This window comes from Castanea sativa, chromosome 11 (assembly GCF_040712315.1).
Source record: "Castanea sativa cultivar Marrone di Chiusa Pesio chromosome 11, ASM4071231v1".
In the NCBI taxonomy this organism is placed as follows: domain Eukaryota; kingdom Viridiplantae; phylum Streptophyta; class Magnoliopsida; order Fagales; family Fagaceae; genus Castanea; species Castanea sativa.
Genome location: NC_134023.1, coordinates 4,777,576 through 4,797,217, shown reverse-complemented (window position 1 = coordinate 4,797,217; position 19,642 = coordinate 4,777,576). Strand labels below are relative to the sequence as shown.

Genomic DNA, 19,642 nt, shown 5'->3' with positions numbered 1-19,642 from the left:
TTCAGTTTAGGGAACCTATAGGTTGAGTGAAGCGAATATAGATGGGTTCTCTAGTAATTTTTTTATAAATACAAGTGGATTGAGGTTCTGTACTTACATTTTGAACGCTATTAAGGTTTATAGATATTCATCATTTCATGCTGTGGTCCTTATCAGTTGTCACTAACATAATGAAAAGTGGAAATAAAGAAAACTGCATTTCCCTTGCCAATGTCAATGTATGCATTTCCCTAGCCATGTCAGATAAACAACCCGGCCTTAATTTTCCGTTCATGTATATAATAAGTAGCATAAAACTCAGCTTGGTTTACAAGCCCAAGCTGGTTATATTTTGGCTCTAGGATTCAACTTGTGGGATGATTTATAACATTTCCCTCATCAATTCCCATACGCACGTGAAAGAATTAGTGGAAGTGGTTGTAGCTGGACGTAAGGAGATGTGATGATATAATCCAATTGGGTGTTTAGTTCCTTAGAAAGAGAAGATTGAGCACTACTGAGACATTATCTGCAGACTGCATGAGAAGCCACAATTTGTCAAATTTGGCTTAAAATGAATGCTGAGAGGGTATGAAAACCAAGTAATAACTGAGGAACGTATTAATATCAGTAATTCTATCCTAAACCATGTCCTTTTTATTGAACTAGTGGAGTACCCGTGCAATGCGCGGAAAATGTTGTAAGATGCTATATAAGAAAGTTAAGTAGAATGTTAAACTTATTTGAAAGTAATAACATGAAAGAAGACATTTTTATCCATTCAAAAATATGATTGTAGATAAATTTTCAATTAGAATTTCTCTTTTTTTTTTGGGATAAGTAAATTAGAATCGCTTAATCTACTAATGGCATTCATTAATTAGTTACATGTTGCATCAATACAATTTTCCATAAACATTACATCTATCCTTGGCTTCAGAAATTGTAGACGACTTCAATAAGGAAGCATCAACTCACTTGAAGTTATATAGGGGTAGCACTAATTGTCATTGAACCAAAAAAATTGTGGTTACATGCTGCATCGATACAATTTTCAATTAACATAACATTTATCCTTGGCTCCACAAATTGCAAATGACTCCAATAAAACAAAAAAGAAGAAGCACTAGTTCAATTGAAGTTAAATAAAGACATCACTATTTGTCACAAATTAAAACAAAAGAAAAAATGTGTTGAACTTTAGAAGAGCTGACTGCTTATGCTACTTGTGATTCTCTTTCAATGTTTTAGAGCATTAAACTCCACCACAGGAGATTTATTTGTATAGAAACAAAAGAAGACAGATTAAATGAGAATTAAAAAGTAAAATACTTATTGGAAAAGTAAACACCTGGCAAATATAGTCATTTGTTCTTACTGACATAATCCTCATGGAAAAATAAACAAAAGAAATGGTTTAATAGAACCTAAATATTATCACCCAAGACAAACCCTATAGTTAAGGCCAAATGAGTTCATAGCAAAATGATCAAATGTATGGGAAAGAGTGGAGACAGAAATAGCAAATGTCAAGAGGTTAGAAGAGATTGTGTAGCAGTTCAAGCATGCTAAAATATAGGTTGAAGAGAGTAAACTAATGTGGCACTTAATAGGAAAGTCTTACTGGCTAAAAGAATGTAGAAAGTCTTACTATTCTATGTGCCACTTGGAAAAGCCTAGTTTTTAAAGGCAAATTTAAGATATTGAATTGCTATAGATACGGCAAAAATTTACTGAAAGCCAAAAGCACTTTTGCTAGCTTTAGGAACTAATATATCATCTTGCAACAAACCTTGCATACGACCTAAGCTGCATAAAAGAGGCATATAGTATTACAGCATTAGTAGTACCTTTTTAAAGGTAAAGGAAGAGCAAGTCAAACAAAGGAGTTTGACTTTCCTACACAGATTGCACTTGTAAAGCAATACCAAACCAAAAGTTTTGATAACACAGTTTTATAGCCACTATGCCTGAAAAAGAAATCATTAATAACAATCATTAGTGAAACTACATATATCAATTATTGCAATATATTGTCTTTTTCTTCAAAGTAAAATACAATCATCATATCCATATCGCTCTTAGTTTTTGTCATCCTTAACATTAATGCACACACTTTACATTTGTCACATGTATTCTTAGGTTGAAGGACATAACTCTTAAATATTTCCATCTAAGAAGTTATTTTCTGCTTAAAATAAATATTTCTGGATAATATGGGGTGTCACATTAGAGGCTTCTAAAGAAACTTGAATATAATTATTAACCCTAATCACATCTCATTTCATAGACTTAAGATAATTTGCTTCCATCTACATGGTAAAAGTCTGCAATAAGCAAGACATATATAATATGTGCAGATTATGGTAATCGTTTCAAAAATTCGCTTTACATTATCCTCAACCCTCAACAGTTAAAGTTAAAAAAAAAAAGTATTCACCTTTAAAAAAAGAACCGCTTTCTTATCCAAAGGTAAGTTAATTTGTTTCCACCTGTGTCAATTAGAGGCTGATACATCATACAACCAACATCGGCATGAGCAACAATAAAGAATACCCAATGAACGCAAGCTATGTATCTGTAATTGTAAGTGCTTTCAATCAACTTTTCCCAAATTAAATTGTTTCTAGTCCTAAACAAAATATTGAACAAACGAAAATAAATTATAAATTCATCAAGATAGAAATATAATTAATCAATTTTCTTTCAAGCATTTTATCAAACATTATGGATTCAAAATAAAATAATATACCTACTCTTGGGCTCTTTGCAATTCGAATCCACTACAAAAGTTTCACCTCTCCACTGGCACTTTGATCCAATCCACATTGATACATTGGTCTAGGCTGTGATTGCATGTGACGTGAAAGAGCTCAATTCTTTAGTTAAGCTTCTTCCTCACGGATCTTTCTACATGCCCAACAAAAGCAAATTATTGAATCAACCCAGTCTTAGCCTTAGGATCCAAACAGTATCAAATTTGACAATTTCCCTTAATCACGTCCCCATGTAACATGTTTATAAAAATGGTGTGGGTCAGAAAATATCTCAACCAATAAAGATATCAAAACAACACAAACAGACCACTTTATTCAGCAAAAATCCATTACCAAACAACAACAAAAAATGAACAAAAAAGAGTTAGTATTTTGTACCTCTTAGATACAAATGAAGGTTTTGATATTCATTCCTTGGTGGCTGTTCCTCCTTCGATTTAGTATTTTGTACCACAACCGGTAAAGTTGAAGCTTTGATTTTCCTGAATGTTCCTATAAACATTGCAGACCAGAAACTCAATACTTGAAATAAAAAAATGAACTGAAAGAAACAAAGAGAGAGAGAGAGACAGAAAAGTATGCGTCAAATTGAAGGGGAATTGAAGAGTTAAAAGAGAGAAACAGGTAGCAGTCAAGAGTGAGAGAGAGAGATAGAGATTGTTGAACATTTCAGCTTTTAAGATGAGTGAAAAGATGTGAAAGAGCTGTAGCATGGCAGTTAGGATATAATTCATTAATTGGGCTTGGGGCTTTTTAAATGTCCGCCCATTTTAAAGCTACATGCAAGCTTAGAATGCCACATGACAGGACCTTATGCATTCCTGCATGAGGTCCCTGCTTTTATATATATATTGATATGCTTTTATGAGTTGTTTAGTTGATGTGGTTAAGATTGTATTTGCATTTGAATGCTGCATGTTTTGTGATTGTGCTTCTGTATATCTAACTCATTCATCCAAAACAGAAATGTTTGGATTGGAGAAGTTTTTTTATTTCAATTTTCTTGAGATAGTGAGATAGGAAATGTATAAGTCAAAAGGATAAGCTTCCAAAGTGGCTAATTCATGTCAACAAATTCAAGTTATGCATATATGTTCTTTGATTGAAAAGCTATAGGTTTATTAGAGTCTACAAAGACATAATCACAACATCAAGTTTATAAGGAATTATGGATTATTGAAGTGCTTGAATTACATTAATTATGGATCAATCTCATTCTGAAATGATATAAAGGAGGGGAGAAAAATTTCAAAGAAGGACGAATCATTTAAGATCAATCAGTAAGATGCATACTTGTCTGCAATATTTTATCCAAGGCCTTCTTTGCAAGTAAGAGTATGGAACTTTTATCATTCCTCTTCAATCATTCACTTTAGCATCAACAACCAACATCTCAAACATGCACAAGGGCCAAAACCAAATTTTCCATTGTCAAAAACTTTGTACACAATCTTCAAAATATTGAATATGCTTGGAATCTTTTACAATTCACGAAAATTCTGAATAATTGGGATGACCAGTAACAGTGGACAAATATTGCAATGGCAGCCAGCTTTGTAAGTGGCCTTCTCTTTTTGTTTCCAGCCAAGGCCTTATAACAAGGATGATCATTTAGAGAAATGGTAGAGCATATTATATTTGGTTGGTACAACCCAATCTAATCCTTAAGCATTCCTACATGGATGGTTTTACTTGGACAACAGAAAAGTAGCATAAACACAAGTCCAACAAACTTAACTGAATGATATTTCTCCCAGAATGCAGTTCATCAACATACTTCACATAAAAATGCCTCAAGAAGATCAAAAAACTAAATAATGATATCACATTGCTAATAAATTTATCTACCTCTATACCACCCAAGTCAATGCCCAAGGATACAACGTTTATGTTTTCCTTAAACACCATAGCCGAAAATCAATGGTAGAGCTTCCAGAATTTCTTTCCTCCTCTCCTTGTTTCCTAATTGATGGCTGATATACAAGATCATGCACAAATCAAATTGGTCATTGACAGAATCCAGTTAGAAATCTTTGAATGCCAGCAAAATCGGATACTATGTCCAAACTGTGGAAGCTCCCACTAATGTCATTTTCAATGTACTTTGCAAGACACTTGCACTGCTTCTCACCATTTGTCTACAGAGATGGGAAAGAATGAAAATAAATACAAGTAATAGATTACAACAAGAATAACCATGAATTTTTATAACACAAATCCACAGCACAGCACTTCTAAGAGCATTAAGTAAAAAATTGGTGAGTTCACATCTGATTTAATTATGTTGGGGTCAAAAGCCTAGAAAATACCCGATATTGAGTAGGGTTAAACAAGTCAAAAATCCAGGAGAAAAGATTGTCACATCTGGCTTTGCATAAGATATGAATGTAATGAAATAAATATAAGGATGCAATACCAGTGATCTTTGTATCAAATGGCATCTTTCCTCAGAAATAAGGGTGGAGGGTTAAGTCACAACCATATTATAGGTATGAATTATATTAACTATATGTTGACAATACATACACACACACAAATAGGTAACATTCTAAAATGTTCACTACAGTGTTACTTAATCATCTCCAACTAAATAGTTCATAATGACAATGAGAAAACATTTCCGCTTGTGCAATGTTTTGGGGTTAGGGGGGAGGGGTAGTTGAAACGGAGGAACTGTATCATTTCCTCATGACAGTCTTTACTTCAAATTCTTTATTACTTCTATGCCTGCATAATTCATAGGAAAAGGCAACGGTATGAATTATATGTGCAGAATATGGAAATCTATGATAAAACACACTTCAAGCTTACTGACTCAAAGGAAGAGAGCAAGACCCAAAAACCAAAAAAGGAAATCAACTTTGTAACAGAGTTTTTGCCTTTTCATGTACTCGTCCTACTTGAAAGAATTATCATAGCAAAACAGTTGGTTCTTTGATTAAACACAGGGTGTGATTTATAGCTCAATTCATGATTAAAAGCAAGGGATGTCAAACCTGGGTGCAGTGGTAAGTACCATCTATCCCAAGCGACATATCATGAGTTTGAGTCTAGGAATTAACCTCTGAAATGGGGGATAAGGGTACCTACCAACTACTTCTCCTAGACCACAAAATGAGTCTTGTGCATTGGGTACACCATTTTTTCAATTTAGAAGCGAAGTCTTTCTTATGAGCATCCATGGTTTGCCCTTTTTTTAGACACAAAATTTAATCTAAAAATTCTTGGTTAATCAATGTTGTCAAAACTGTACCGGGTAGAAGTCTATTCCGCATTTGACGCTATAAGACATTTATTATTATTATTTTTAAGTAATGGCTATAAGAAATTTTTTTTATCTATTCAATATGTATTTGTATGTACTAAATGATAATATGAGAATAATAAGAGTATATAAAGTTAATACATTCTACTATCAATTTATATTCCACCCATTGTAGGAAAAAGTGAAACCAAATGTAAACAAAATGAGAGAAAATAATCTAGAGGAAGCCTATTAGCCTAACTCTAATCAAGAGTACGCTTTCAAGTCTCCCTACCTGTTCCTTGTTCCTATTCCCCATTCCTGTTAGTGTATAGCCAACAAGCTGGAAAAACTACAAATTCCTGTGGGGTGGGCTTCATGGGGAGCATAAATTCCATTTGGTTAATTAGTCAACTATGTGAAATCCAATCCAAGGGGTACCGGGCATTCAAAAGCTGCTGATTTTTAACCTAGCTTTGCTTGGGAAATGGCTGTGGAGGTATGGGTTGGAACAAAAGTCACTGTGGCAAAACTGCAAAAGGTTACTGATAGAGCAAGTACAGAACTACTTGATGTCAGAGGTACTTTGGAATGGTAAAAGGTCCTCATGGGGTAGGCCCAATATCAGGAAGGGTTGGGAGAAGTTTGCTTCATACACTCGTTTTGAGGTGGGGGTTGGTTCCCAAGTTTTGTTTTGGAAGTATCATTGGGAAAGCAATGGGACTTTCCAGGATAGATACCCTGAGCTGTTCAGGTTTGCCAGACTTTGGTTTCAGATTATTTTGATTGGATCAACGGTCAGGTGCATTGGAAACCTGTCTTCATCTTAGAGGCACAAGACTGGGAGTTAGATTCTATGGCCCAATTTTTTGGATGATCTGTAAGCAGAGAAGGTAAACCCTATCGGTCCTGGTAGATTGGTTTTGCATCCATCACCTAAGATTGGATTCCAGGTTAAAAGTAGTTATAGAGTGCTTCAAGAAAGGCCTGTAAATCCTATCCAATTTCCTTGGAAATGCATATGGAAAATGCTAACCCTGCCTAGTGTTGCATTCTTTGTTTGGGTGATGGCTCTTGGGAATATATAGTCAATGGATAATCATTGAAAGAGGACTTCTTTTTTTGTGAAGTCTTTGAAAGAGGGCTTTTATCATGGCAGACCGGTGCTGCTTGTGCAAATCTGATGGTGAGTCAGCGAGTCATCCCCTATTACATTTTCCTATTGCTTGTGACCTGTGGGCTTTTTTATTTTGCCTAGTTCAGATCACTTGGGTCATGCCAAGTTATGTTATGCCCATGGTTTTAAAACAGGTATGGTCAAAGAACCTGTTTTGGTCCCAGTTCCCGGTTTTACCTGGTTTTGACCGGTTTTATAAAAGTTTTGGGGATTTTACCGGACCGGGTTGGTGCCCGGTTTCCGGTTGAACTGGTCAGTCCGGTCCGGTTTTGAAAATAGTGGTTATGCCTATGTTGGAGTCTTGTAAAGAAGCCTTCAGTTCCTTTAGATTCAAGGAAGTGCGGGGTTCCATTCATGCCCTGTCTTATGCTGCGGCTGCGCAATTGGACAGAGAAGAGTCAGCCTACATTTAAGTGAAAGGAGTTAACTTTGCCTAATTTTAAGTTCATGTTTTTGAAGACCCTTATGAATGGAGTTCAAAATCCTATACTTTCTAGGCGTATTCTTTGATGGAATCTTTGGATTTTTTTCTGATTCACCGTTAATTTCTTTGCTAGTATCTTTCTCTCCTCTTGGTGTCCATTTTTCATTGGTGTTTTTTAATTATTTTTTATTGTATACTTTCTGTATTCGCTTTCTGTTTTCACTAAGAAAGAAATCCAAAGTAGGGGAAAAAAATAAACTATGTTTAATGAACTCAAAACGCAGGTAGTGTAAAGGAGTATGAAAGACTTTAGCATAAACCATATGGCATAACCCGGGAGAACATAAAATTAAATAATTTGTGTCCCCTAGATATTGAAAATGTAACATTAATAGACAAAAAATAGGAGAAACACAAACCACCCAAAAAAGGAAAAGAAAAAGAATGACACTGAGACTTCCTCCCATATAAAATCACTAGAAGCCATGCAACAGGGAAAAGAAAAACATTTAGACTTCCTCATAAAAATAAAAAAAACCAATAGAAGCCATGCAACAGGTACAAGGATTGAGGTATGTGCACAGGTAGCAATTACCCAGATAAACATGGTTTCTGAACCATTTTGACCCAATTAAGGTATGTTCTATAAAGACACAGCCTAATTAAGTTTGGGGGTGGGTTCAAGGCAAAGGCGTCAGGTTCCAGAACAGCAGAACTCATCCAAACTACATATTAAAGTCACTAAAACAGCACTATTGTTTAAAGTAATTTTAGAACAGCATCAGCTATATAAGAATCCTAATAGCACATCCAACAATCCTGATTCCAGACCCATTAAACTTCTCATTATCCCCATATCAACATCTCAAGTTCTGTTTCTTTCCTAGTCTCCCGTCAAATTATTGTACTTTTCACCGACAAGCCATATATACATTGACAGTATCATTTGTAGAGAACCAAGTAAGTACCTAACCCAGGACCTTTTTTGTCATCTTTGGTGACCACCTAGCATGACAGCCTACAATCAGGTCTGCTAATTCTTGACATGTATCATAGGGTTTTAGTCTCAACAACCAAGGTTGGGAGGGGGTTTCCCATTCGAAAAGCTTGCTGTGCTTATGGATCAAATTTGACCATTCCTAACTCACCCAAGTGCTTCATTTCTATGTTGAACTTATTTGTTGGTATGCATTCAACAATAGGTGCATCAAGCTCCCATCTCATTCCTTTACCCACACTAATGCATGTATATCTGTGAGTAGCAGCACACATTTTCTCACAAGTACAATTTCTACAACAACAGTTGATGATGGAGTCCATACTTGGGACTTTGATAATATGAATTGATGTGTTCAGGTTCCTTGGGGATTATTGAAATCCCTTCTTAGGCTAGTCCATGCACTAGAATTTAACATTTACAATTTACAAATCCAAAAAAAGATCATACCCAATGCACATAACTCCCGCTTTTGTGGGGGCTAAAAGAGGTCATGGAAGGTAGCCTTACCCCCAAATTTATTAGGAGGGGCTGATTCCTAGACTCGAACCTGCAACCTGTTGCTTTTGGTGGAAGGCACTTTTCATCGCACCAAGGCTCATCCTTTTGTAATTTACAAATCTAACCTCAAAGTAAAATCCATTTTAAGTTCTTTTATTTTTAACACATAGACGATAAAAAAACCTTGCGGATATTGCAAGTTCAAATATTTCTATAACATTATCATTGAGAAAATGTTGAAAAATAATATAAAATTTGTAGTATGATCATTTAAAATTTTGAACTCTGGCTTCTAGGTATTAAAAGATCCATACCTCAAAAATGAAAAATCGACCAGGTCTTAACATCAAAGAAGCCCCATTGCAAAGATGGAAAAGATCATCCATGCCATTTAGACCACCATCTAATGCAAGTCTCGGTTCATGTCTACCAACTTCAGCTTGTAGCCCAAGGATATTGTCACTCGGTATGTAAGGTGGATTACTAACAATACCTGCAAGTTTTCCCTCCACATCCTTCAATGGTTTGAACCATGATCCTCGCCTTAATTCAATTACATCCTGAGTGGTTTGCAATAAAGTGCAGAAGAAAAAAGAAAAGAAATCAGAGATATTCAATTTTTCTGGAAGGAAGAGGGGAAAAAGATGAGAGTGAAAATTAAGAAACCTAAAAAATTAACAAACTTCAATTTCTCATAGTAAAATAAAAGGTTAATTACAAATATTTAACATATCAATTGAGTTGCATTGTCCCACTAACGTTTAAAACTGAGCAATCAATCCCCTAATGTTGCTTAAATTTTCAAAAGCCTCCCAATCATTCCAATTGCTGTCAAACCAAGAGCAAATTATTGCATCAATATGCCACCAATTCCAAAGAAGAAGAAAAATGTGACCAAAGCTCTTTTCAGCCTTTTCTTCTTCTCGTGCATCTTAATTTTAGAGCACTTAGAGCTGCAGGGTGTTATTTGGAACTTTGAGCTACATTAGAGGACATTTTGATCTCAGCATTCATTGCATATCCAGTTTACTATTTATATTGTTTATTTAAAAATAAGCATCACAGCTTTACCCCGTCCCTGACAATGAAAAAATAATTTAGTATTCTTCAAACTTTCATTTATAATATCTGAATGCCTTCTAAGAAATGGAGAAAAGGAAGAAAAAAAAAAAAGCAAATTTGATAACTACTAAAGGAAAATTATTCCCCCTTTTTTTTTAAGTCGTAAAAATTGGACATTGATGTCATAATAGAAACTATCCAAAAGGTGACTGGTAGTTAAAATTATTACAGAGATTTTTTTGAAATTCCTTGCCAGAAAATGACTGTGTTTAGCCATTATAAGTGCATTTGTGTGAGGAACCTTAGATGATGACTTGTTAATGCAACTGAAGATTATAAATAATTAGGAGAGTTGTGTATGTTAGAAAATTTAATTTAAAGAAAACCTATTAAGTAATCAACAAAGATTTCGCCTGCATTCCTGATATTGAACCCTATAATACCACAAGAACACAGGACACAATTACTACAGTCTACAGCCATGATAATTGGGGCTACGGTTTATTATAGGAGGCATATAAGTGGTTAGGGTTTGGTTAGAAGGGGAATCAAGATTACTGTAAAGGCTTTGGCCACCTTATTAAACATAATCTTTCAGTAAGTTTCATTAGCTATAGTAGCAGTACAGTTACAAGTAAAAATGGAGGACTTGCATGTTGAATAACAACAATAATCAAGACCTTAGACCCAAAATTATGGGGTCAACTATATAAACTCAACAGACTAGTCAAAGTCAGCCAAATGTATTTTGTTCAAAGCCAATCCCAAGCCCGGAAAAAGGAGAGTTACGGTAAGTTGCTGGCTAAAGTAAAATTTAGCCAATCTATTAAAAAAAGATCCACTTGTATGTTGAATAAATAGATGATCTAAAATTGGAGACTATCTTACCTATAAAAAATAAAAAGTTGGAGACTATCTTTCACTTTCTTTGTTGAATAAATGATTTACTAGAAGCAAATTAAAAACTTCCTACATTTCATTTGAACATGTAACATGGTCCAATATATGGATTGTGGGATGAACACTATCCTTGTTAGTGAGTTTTCATGTGAAATTATTGGAATCGGAACCATTATATTACAATGATAAATTCACTAACCTGCAGACCATACTTCTGCACATTAAAAGCTGCCACGGACAGTGCGACAGGGCTTAGTCTGTTGCAATGACCCTCCCACAACTCCCCAAAATCCTCCCAATTCCAATAGCAAGTGCCCCACTTCCAGTTCCCAAATCTGCCCACAATCCCTCTTTTAATCCTTCATTATTTGAAACCACATCAGCTACCAAGTGAACAATGAGTTCAGTCTCAGGTCTCGGAATCAAAACCCCATCTTGGACACTCAACACCAGGTCCCTCCAATGCTCAAACCCAACTAGATACTGAAAAGGCCTCCTCTCTTCAATCCTCTGCTTCCACAGATTGTATGCCCATCCTTAATCTTACATTTGTTTGATTGTTTTCAATACCCATTTGGGAAAACACTGTGTGATCCTCAATTGCATCTTCCATGTGCCACTTAAGCTCCCTGCACAATAGGTCCGAGTCTGGACCATCATTGGAGTCTAGAAAGGTTGTCCCAACCGAAGAAGCAAGATTTTTGGTCCAATCATGCCATTTTTGGAGATCAGAAACAGAAGCTGAGTGCAGTGGTGGTCTTAGAAAGAGAGGAATTTGAAGCTTCAAAGAAGTGGGTGGGGATGACATCGAAGAAAAGCAAATGGGTTGAAGAAGATTGGTACTTATAAAGGGTTTAACAAACACTGATAAATTAGAAGGAAAACATCCACGTATGAAGCTTAGCTTCATTTTTTGGCAATGTCAATGTAAAAAAAAATGTAGTTTTCTCTATGCTACAATATCATACTTAAACCTGCAACAAAATTAAATAACCCCCAAAAAATAAAGCTACAAACTTCTATAACAACAACATTATCTTGCCAAAATTCTTACCACCCACCTTATAACAGAACCAAATTCTGATTCCACCTTAAACCCACTAAAAATGCACCTATAAACACTATGACCAAAGCAAGAATTTCATCGCCAGCATTCAAATTTCTCGACTGAATTCTCTACTAGTCTCCTAGTTCTGAGTCTACCCAATAAACTTGGCTTCTAACAATAATGAAAAGCTGAAGATAAGGAGACCAAAGCAAGAATGTCTAAACTTAACAGAACTCTGGAAGCAGAGAAATTAAGTTCAAACATGAAACCAACAAAAACTACAAGGCTTCTATACTTCAGATAGGTTCTCAAATTCAAACATTACACAAGGAAAGGAGAGAGAGAGAGAGAGAGAGAGAGAGATTTAGAGTTTAAATCAACCAGGACCTTTCACTGGGCTTTTATTAGAGTTTTTATGTTTCATTCATTGATTAGAAGAAGAAGTTTGTGTGTGAATTTTCGTGGCTAATATTCGCCTTTTTCTAAGCAACCAAACAAAAGGAAATAGAAGAAATAGAATGGGACCTGGAGAACTTCACAGCCATTTCAGTAGCTCTCCTACTCTTCAAGGAGATGAAGAGTAGAAGAGTGAGGTACGGTTGGGGAATGTGAGGAAAAAAGTTATGTTAGAGATAGGGGTTTATGGGCTTTTTTTTGGAAGGTAATTGATGGGTTTTTTTTTTTTTTTTTAAAGTGATTTATGGGCTTTTTATTTTTTATTTTTTATTTTAAGAATATGATCTAAAAATTGGATCGAACTGACCAATTCAATTGGTAAAAACTGGAAATGGTATATATTTTTCCAGTTTTGTGGTCTGTTTTAATTTTAAAACCATATTTAAATTCATTTTGGAATTCAACTTTTTTTTTTATTTAAGAAAAAGAACTTGTCTATATTGGCTAATAAATTATGCTTAAATAAAATAGAAAAAAAAAGCTTAAGCATATTTTAAAACTTAAATTTTGAATAAATTAAGATTAAGTATTAAGCGTTTGTGTTAAAATCTATTTCTCTCTCTATTGTGTGTGTATGTTTGTTTCACAAAAAAAAAAGATAAGTATTAGATTATATAATTAACAACGGAGTCATCTAAAGATGAGATTTCATATAAATAATATAGGAAAGTCAAGTAACTACTTCTCTATATATAAAATATAAAATGAAAACTTTTGGTGTTTCTTAATATTTTCTAACGTTACTGCATAAGCTTTTGAAAATTGATATTTTTCTACATTAGAGCATTTTATAAAAATTTATTCTAATTAAAATTACGATTGACATTTCGTACATCTAATCACCTATTTTTTGGGTTCATTACTGTAAGCTTAAACCCAAAAATAAGAAATGAATCCTAGGAAAGAATGTAAAGAAATTGAATAAGCAGGTTTAAAATACAAATTATTCAAGAAATCATTTCATGAATGAAGTAAAGCCTAAACCAATAGCCATCCCTAAAACATTGACTATATTTACTTATAATAGCTTGAGAACTATGAATTAAACAACAAATCTAAGAAACTGACAATCACACTTAGCCATAGAATATCAAGAGACTTAGGGTCCGTTTGGATACCACTTAGTTTGCTAAAAATTGAAAACTGAAAATAATGTAGCAAAATAATTTTCAAATATGTGAATAGTATTGTGAGACTCATTTTTAATGAACGTTTTGTTGAAAAAAGAGGTTTGTGGGTCCCATGAACAGTGCACGAGACCCACTGGAACTCCCACCACAGCCACAAAACGGTAAAAAAAAAAAAAAGGAAATGCAGACGCAGACGCGTATGGTTTCATCAGTACCCAAACGGGTACTTAATTCAAAATTTTAGGAAAATGAATGTTTGTCAATAGTCAATATAGCATTGTACTAAAAACGATTTTATATATTGTTCATAATCACCAAATAGTGTATGACAATACCTATTAAGGATTGTTTACGATTTTTTTTTTTTTTTTAGAGAGTTTCAACCTATGGCATCCGCTCCTGATGATAACTCTTTATCATCAGACTAAGACACCAATTAGTTTATAGTGTAGGCGGAGATTAAACCCTAGATCTCTTATATAACTATCAGAGACTTTACTAGTTGAGCTAACTGGAACTCACAGGATTGCTTACAATTTCAATCATATGAAACTAATGAAATATGCAATAGACCTTAACTCAGAGAGAGAGAGAGAGAGAGAGAGAGAGGTGCATTGAGTAAGTCATCAAGATTAATATTACATTACACCATAATGTTACATTATTGTAATCTTACATTAATGTAATCTCAATGAAAGAATATAACATTACATTGTTTAGAAAAATGATGAGATTAAGGTAATATGATATATTTTGTAATTTTAGATTATAATAATATTAGAAAAAATAAAATAAATTAAAAACTTTAATGTCACATCATCGTTATGTGCATCACATCAAGGCATATCACAACTAACCAAATGCCCCCTAAGAGTAGTTGCTACTTGCTATCAATGTGATATGATCCCAAACTTTTTTCACAAAGTTTCTCTCAACTTAATAAAATAGTATATTAGATTGTATTATCTTTTTACTATTTCTATGCATATTATGCGTTCATACAAGGTTTCCCTTGCGTCACATAGATGGGCGGTGAAGCATCAACTGAGGGGGATGTATATAGTTATGGAGTCCTTGTGTTGGAAATGTTTACAGGAAGGAGACCCACTGATGATATGTTTAAAGATGGTCTCAAACTCCATAACTTTGTTAAAATGTCCTTACCAAAAAGGCTCATTAAAGTTGTCGACCCAATGCTTTTGCCAAGAGAAGCTGAAGAAATGGGAGTAGCAACTGCAGCAATGATGGCAACAAAAGAAGATGACAATGACAATGACAATGAAATTGAAGTAGAAGAAGCTAATAATACTGAGGACTTTAGGCATATTGATGTGGATATGCAAAAAGGCTTACTCTTAATCCTTAATATTGGAATCTTATGTTCATTGGAATCTCCAAAAGAGAGAATCAATATGGAGGAAGTCATTAAGGAACTACAATTGATAAAAAGTACTTTTGCTGGTTTGGGGATTCGCAGAGGTAGACCAAGTAGAGCTCAAGTAAGAGGCATTTCATTTTAATTACTATAAGACTACTCTAAGTAGTGTGTCCTAGTCATTTACGTTGATTTCATTCAGTTCCCAAATACTTCTTTTCAAAAAGCATGGAAATTTTATGTTTACCTACTTATTAATCTTGAGTAGATTGTCATAGCTGATTTTAAAATTAGATTTTCATTTCTCACTCGTGGTCAAATTACTAAACAGAAATTGTCATCTTATTAATACCCACGACCTTGTAACCTTGTAATAGTTATTGTTTATTATATTATCAAGGTAGAAAATGGTGAGGTAACAAACTTTTTGTGAATTGCAGAGGCCTAGAACAACTAGAAGAGATTAAATGTCTTTAACAATGCTTGGATTAGGCAAGGGATTAGGAGGTCGTGATTTTAATTTCAAGCTAGTTTAATATCCCCCGTTGAAATGATCAGTGGATGATTTTCTTTCTCTTCTAGTGTAGGAATCATGATTTTCGCTCTCTTCAAGTGTAGGAGTCATCTTCATTTACTGTGCTGGATTCTACTACTGTAATGTGTGATAATGTGTTTGTACTAATAATCAATTCAACTCCTAAAGGTCTTCATAGGATGGGAATGTATCAAAGATGCCATGTTAGTTTAGAAATTTAGATGCTTTATGCAACATTATTTTACTATACAAATAAAAATGGATGTTTCGTTTAATTTCTAATTAAAGTCAATGTTTTAGATTATAGTAGCTTGTGGCTGTAGAGAATAAAACAATCAATCTAAGTTTCAATTTATTATATAAGACTTTAAACGGACAGAAGACCAATCACCCATCACTGCCCAATATTTGATGAATCAGATATGACACAGCAAATAGTCTAAAGCATATAAAGCTTTGTATATGTGGCTACACAAGAGAAGCAACCTGACTTAGTTTTGGTCCATGTAGCTTTATCCTTTACCTTGGATCTACAAGACTTATTGGCTTTGGAGTATGACTAGACCAAGCTCTATTTTTTAAGACTGAATCCACTAAAGCCTCATAGATTGTTGCATCATATATGATCCTATATGTTTCCAAATTTAAGCAAAAGTGTTCCAACTGGGTGTCAGTGGTCAAGCCATAGGAAGATTGTTTTCCTAAGTCGATCTAACCTAATTTAGAGCATCAACCATAATACTCTAAATGAAATTTTATTTAAAAAAATGTATCCATTAGCTATTTGACAAGTTGGTAGACAGATTTTGAATCTAATAGACATGTATGCATAGAGAATTACCTCTTGTAGCACTCATTCTTAAGATAGAGAGAATGTGAGAATGTGGCACAAAAGAATATATTGAACCATGATAACTAAGGTTACCATGTATACGTGCAAGCAATAGAGAGAGATAAGCATTACAACTAGTAACTTAAACCCCAAAAAATAGAATTGTGTAAAAAAAAAAATACTACAAAATACAAAGAGCTCATAAATGCTAAAAAAACGAAGAGAAATGCTATGTCCATAATATTTTCAAAACACTTAAAAAACCAATAACAACTAACCACCAATGAACTTAGTGGTAGTTTACTACGAGTTGTTATTGGTGAGGCAAAAAAATAATTTCAATAGTAGGATCAAATTAAAACCAATAACAACTAACCACTTATGATTTGTTGTGAAAATGTTTTGCACGTAGCATTTCTCGAGAAAAGAATGATATTGGAAAGTATAGTAACATGGATTTTTGTGGGCCAAAAACAGAATACTATTGTTTTTCTTTGTGGCTTCTTTTGCCAATCGCTTCAGGCCTTTTGCACATCAGTTCATCAGCAACATCTTTGCGGTGACACTCAACAGTTTACATATGCTTCTAGAAATTATCTTCTTCCCAGTTATCCTCTGAGTAAGTAATGCTCCTCTGTACACTGGGGAAAAATGCTCATATACTCCCTGAACTTCCAGCCATTGGCCAAAACACCCCGCTAAACTTTTATATTGGCCTATTTACTTCTCAAAGCCTATTTCTTTAAAGCCACGAAAGCTAATGCTAGTAGCTCGCTTTTATCAACCTATGACCAAATATTAAGAATTTATCAAAACAAATCACGACATGTGTTGTGGGAAGCCCAACACCTTCTCCACACGTTACTAGACTTTCGAACCAAAAATCAAGATTTTTTATCATCCAGTTAGATTAGGAAAAGACTGACATTTTCATAACCTAGGATTGGTAATAAAATCAAACAGAGTCAAATGAACAATCACACCTTAGTAAAAACCTAATGATTGGTGGTGACTTCAAAAACTCATGACAATTTAAAAATGACTCATTAGTCCTAGGAGAGCACGCACCCAAGCCCACGAACCACCCTCTCGGGAGGGGCGTGCACATTGCTGTTTCTAGGTGGTCAACAACCGTGAGGTATCGACACAGCCAATAGGAATATGACACATCATTTAATTTAAATTAGACTAAAAATAGACCAATTAGAATTAAGATATCATAATCACCTATGGTCGAGACTGGTTTCATGCAAGTGTCATTTATTGTTAAACCTTGTTTCTTTGATATCTTTTAATCTGGCAGTCCGATTAATGCTCATGAATTGTCATTTTGATCATTATGACCTCAAGATTGTTCTATAAGAAGTATTTGGAGATCAAAAGGTCAAAATTATAGTCTTGCCTTGGAGACGTTAGATGGTGATAATATGTAATGTAATGCAAGTGGAGTTAAATGTGAGGCGCAAAATGGGGTATCTACAAGTTCAACCTTCAATCAAATTTAAATTGAATTCAGCAAAAGAATAAGATTATCAATACCAATAAAGCAAAAAATCTAGGCCAGAGAAAGATATGATTGTTGGTCGAAAGCAGAATATGAAATTAAAAAAAAGTCATTTAAGTGTACCTTAAATTGACCAAAAACCAAAAACTATTATAAATAATAATATATATGAAAAAATAGAATAAATATAAATAGTACCTGTTTGATTAGGGGAAAAAACGCCCACATAGCAAACAATGATCTGTTTGGTAATGTTGTTCTAGTAACGTTGTTTAAGTGTTGTGGAAATACATGTTGTGTTGTTTAAACAGTGAAAACTGTTGTTTAAACAACATAACAAAACAGGCCCAATTGCTTATTTTCCTCTGCTGGTGTTGGCTCGACTTTACTGCTACCTAGCTCTAATATCCCCTTAAATAGCGTGGAATTTGGATTAGAATAAAGAGAATTTTAACCATTCAAAGTTAGAGTTTGACTTACCTCCAGTACTTTTTTAACTAGACATGTCATTTGTTTTAAATATACAATAGTAGGTGGTAGTGATTTTTAATCTCCATATTTTATTTAGTTAGCGAGTGATGTGGCAGTCTCTCATTTAAACAACATGAGATTTATTTTTAAGAAGTAGGCGAAAACACCATTTTGGTCCCTACATTTTAAGGTCTTGATCAATTTGGTCTCTATATTTTGGTAACAATTAATTTAGTCCCTATATAAGAATTTTAATAATAAAAGAAATCTACGTCACACACAAAATTTCTAAAAAGATTAATTATATATATATATATATAATGAATTAAAAAATATCCTCACTTTCTTTTAGTTTCTTTAGGATTCTTGCACTTTCTTATTTCCCAAACACAATACCCAACACCACCTAACACCCAACAACACCACAATATGAAATCAAATCTCAATACCGAGTGTTTAGCCAAAAAAATCCCAGTACCAAGCACTTCAATGCACTAACCCACTAAATCGATCCCATGCTCCGCGTACACCACCTCCAAAAACTTCGCATGTATTTGGTTCCCACATTGGACTCCATGGATGTGAAGAATCTCACACATTTTCACTTTCTTTTTTATGAATTTTTTTTCTTGGGAAAGTGATAGAAAGTTGGGAGGGAAAATTTGCAAAGTATGAGAGAGTTTGTCAGTGTTTGTGATTAGGAATTTAGGAGTTTATAGTGAGGGGTTCAGCGTTTGTAGCTTTGATATTGATGGTGGTTGTTGGTGGTCAAATTTGTGGTGGTTTTGATAGTTGTATGACTATCATATGGCTGCTAAGAAAATAGATTAAAAGAAAAGAATTGAAAAGAAAATTGTGTCTTGATATTTGATAAATTATTGATTGGTTTCAGTTAGATTGCTGTGTTCTAGGTATTGTGCTTAGAAATAGAAACTAAGAAAGTGAAAGAATTCAAAAAGAAAATAAAACATATTGAGATTAAAAAAAAATCATTTTCTTTATTTTTGCTTTTAATTAATCTGTAAGGACACAATTCAAATTCCCGAACCACGACTGGGAGGAAAATGGGTTTGAAAGGCCTTTCTTCACAATGAATTTGTAGAGGATAGGTTTGTAATTTAGATTTCAAGGATGGCTTAGAAATTACAAAAAGAACGGACTTTGGGCCCAATGGAACAAAACAAAGAATCGTTTGCAAATAGTAAGACTGAGAATTCCTCCTCGGACTGT

At 34.1% G+C, this 19,642-nt stretch overlaps 1 pseudogene; it reads right to left on the bottom strand.

Annotated features, from left to right (window-relative positions):
• Nucleotides 1-4,360: 4,360 nt before the first annotated feature.
• LOC142615443 (uncharacterized) lies at nucleotides 4,361-12,698 on the bottom strand (annotated as a pseudogene).
• Between the last annotated feature and the right edge of the window lie 6,944 nt (nucleotides 12,699-19,642).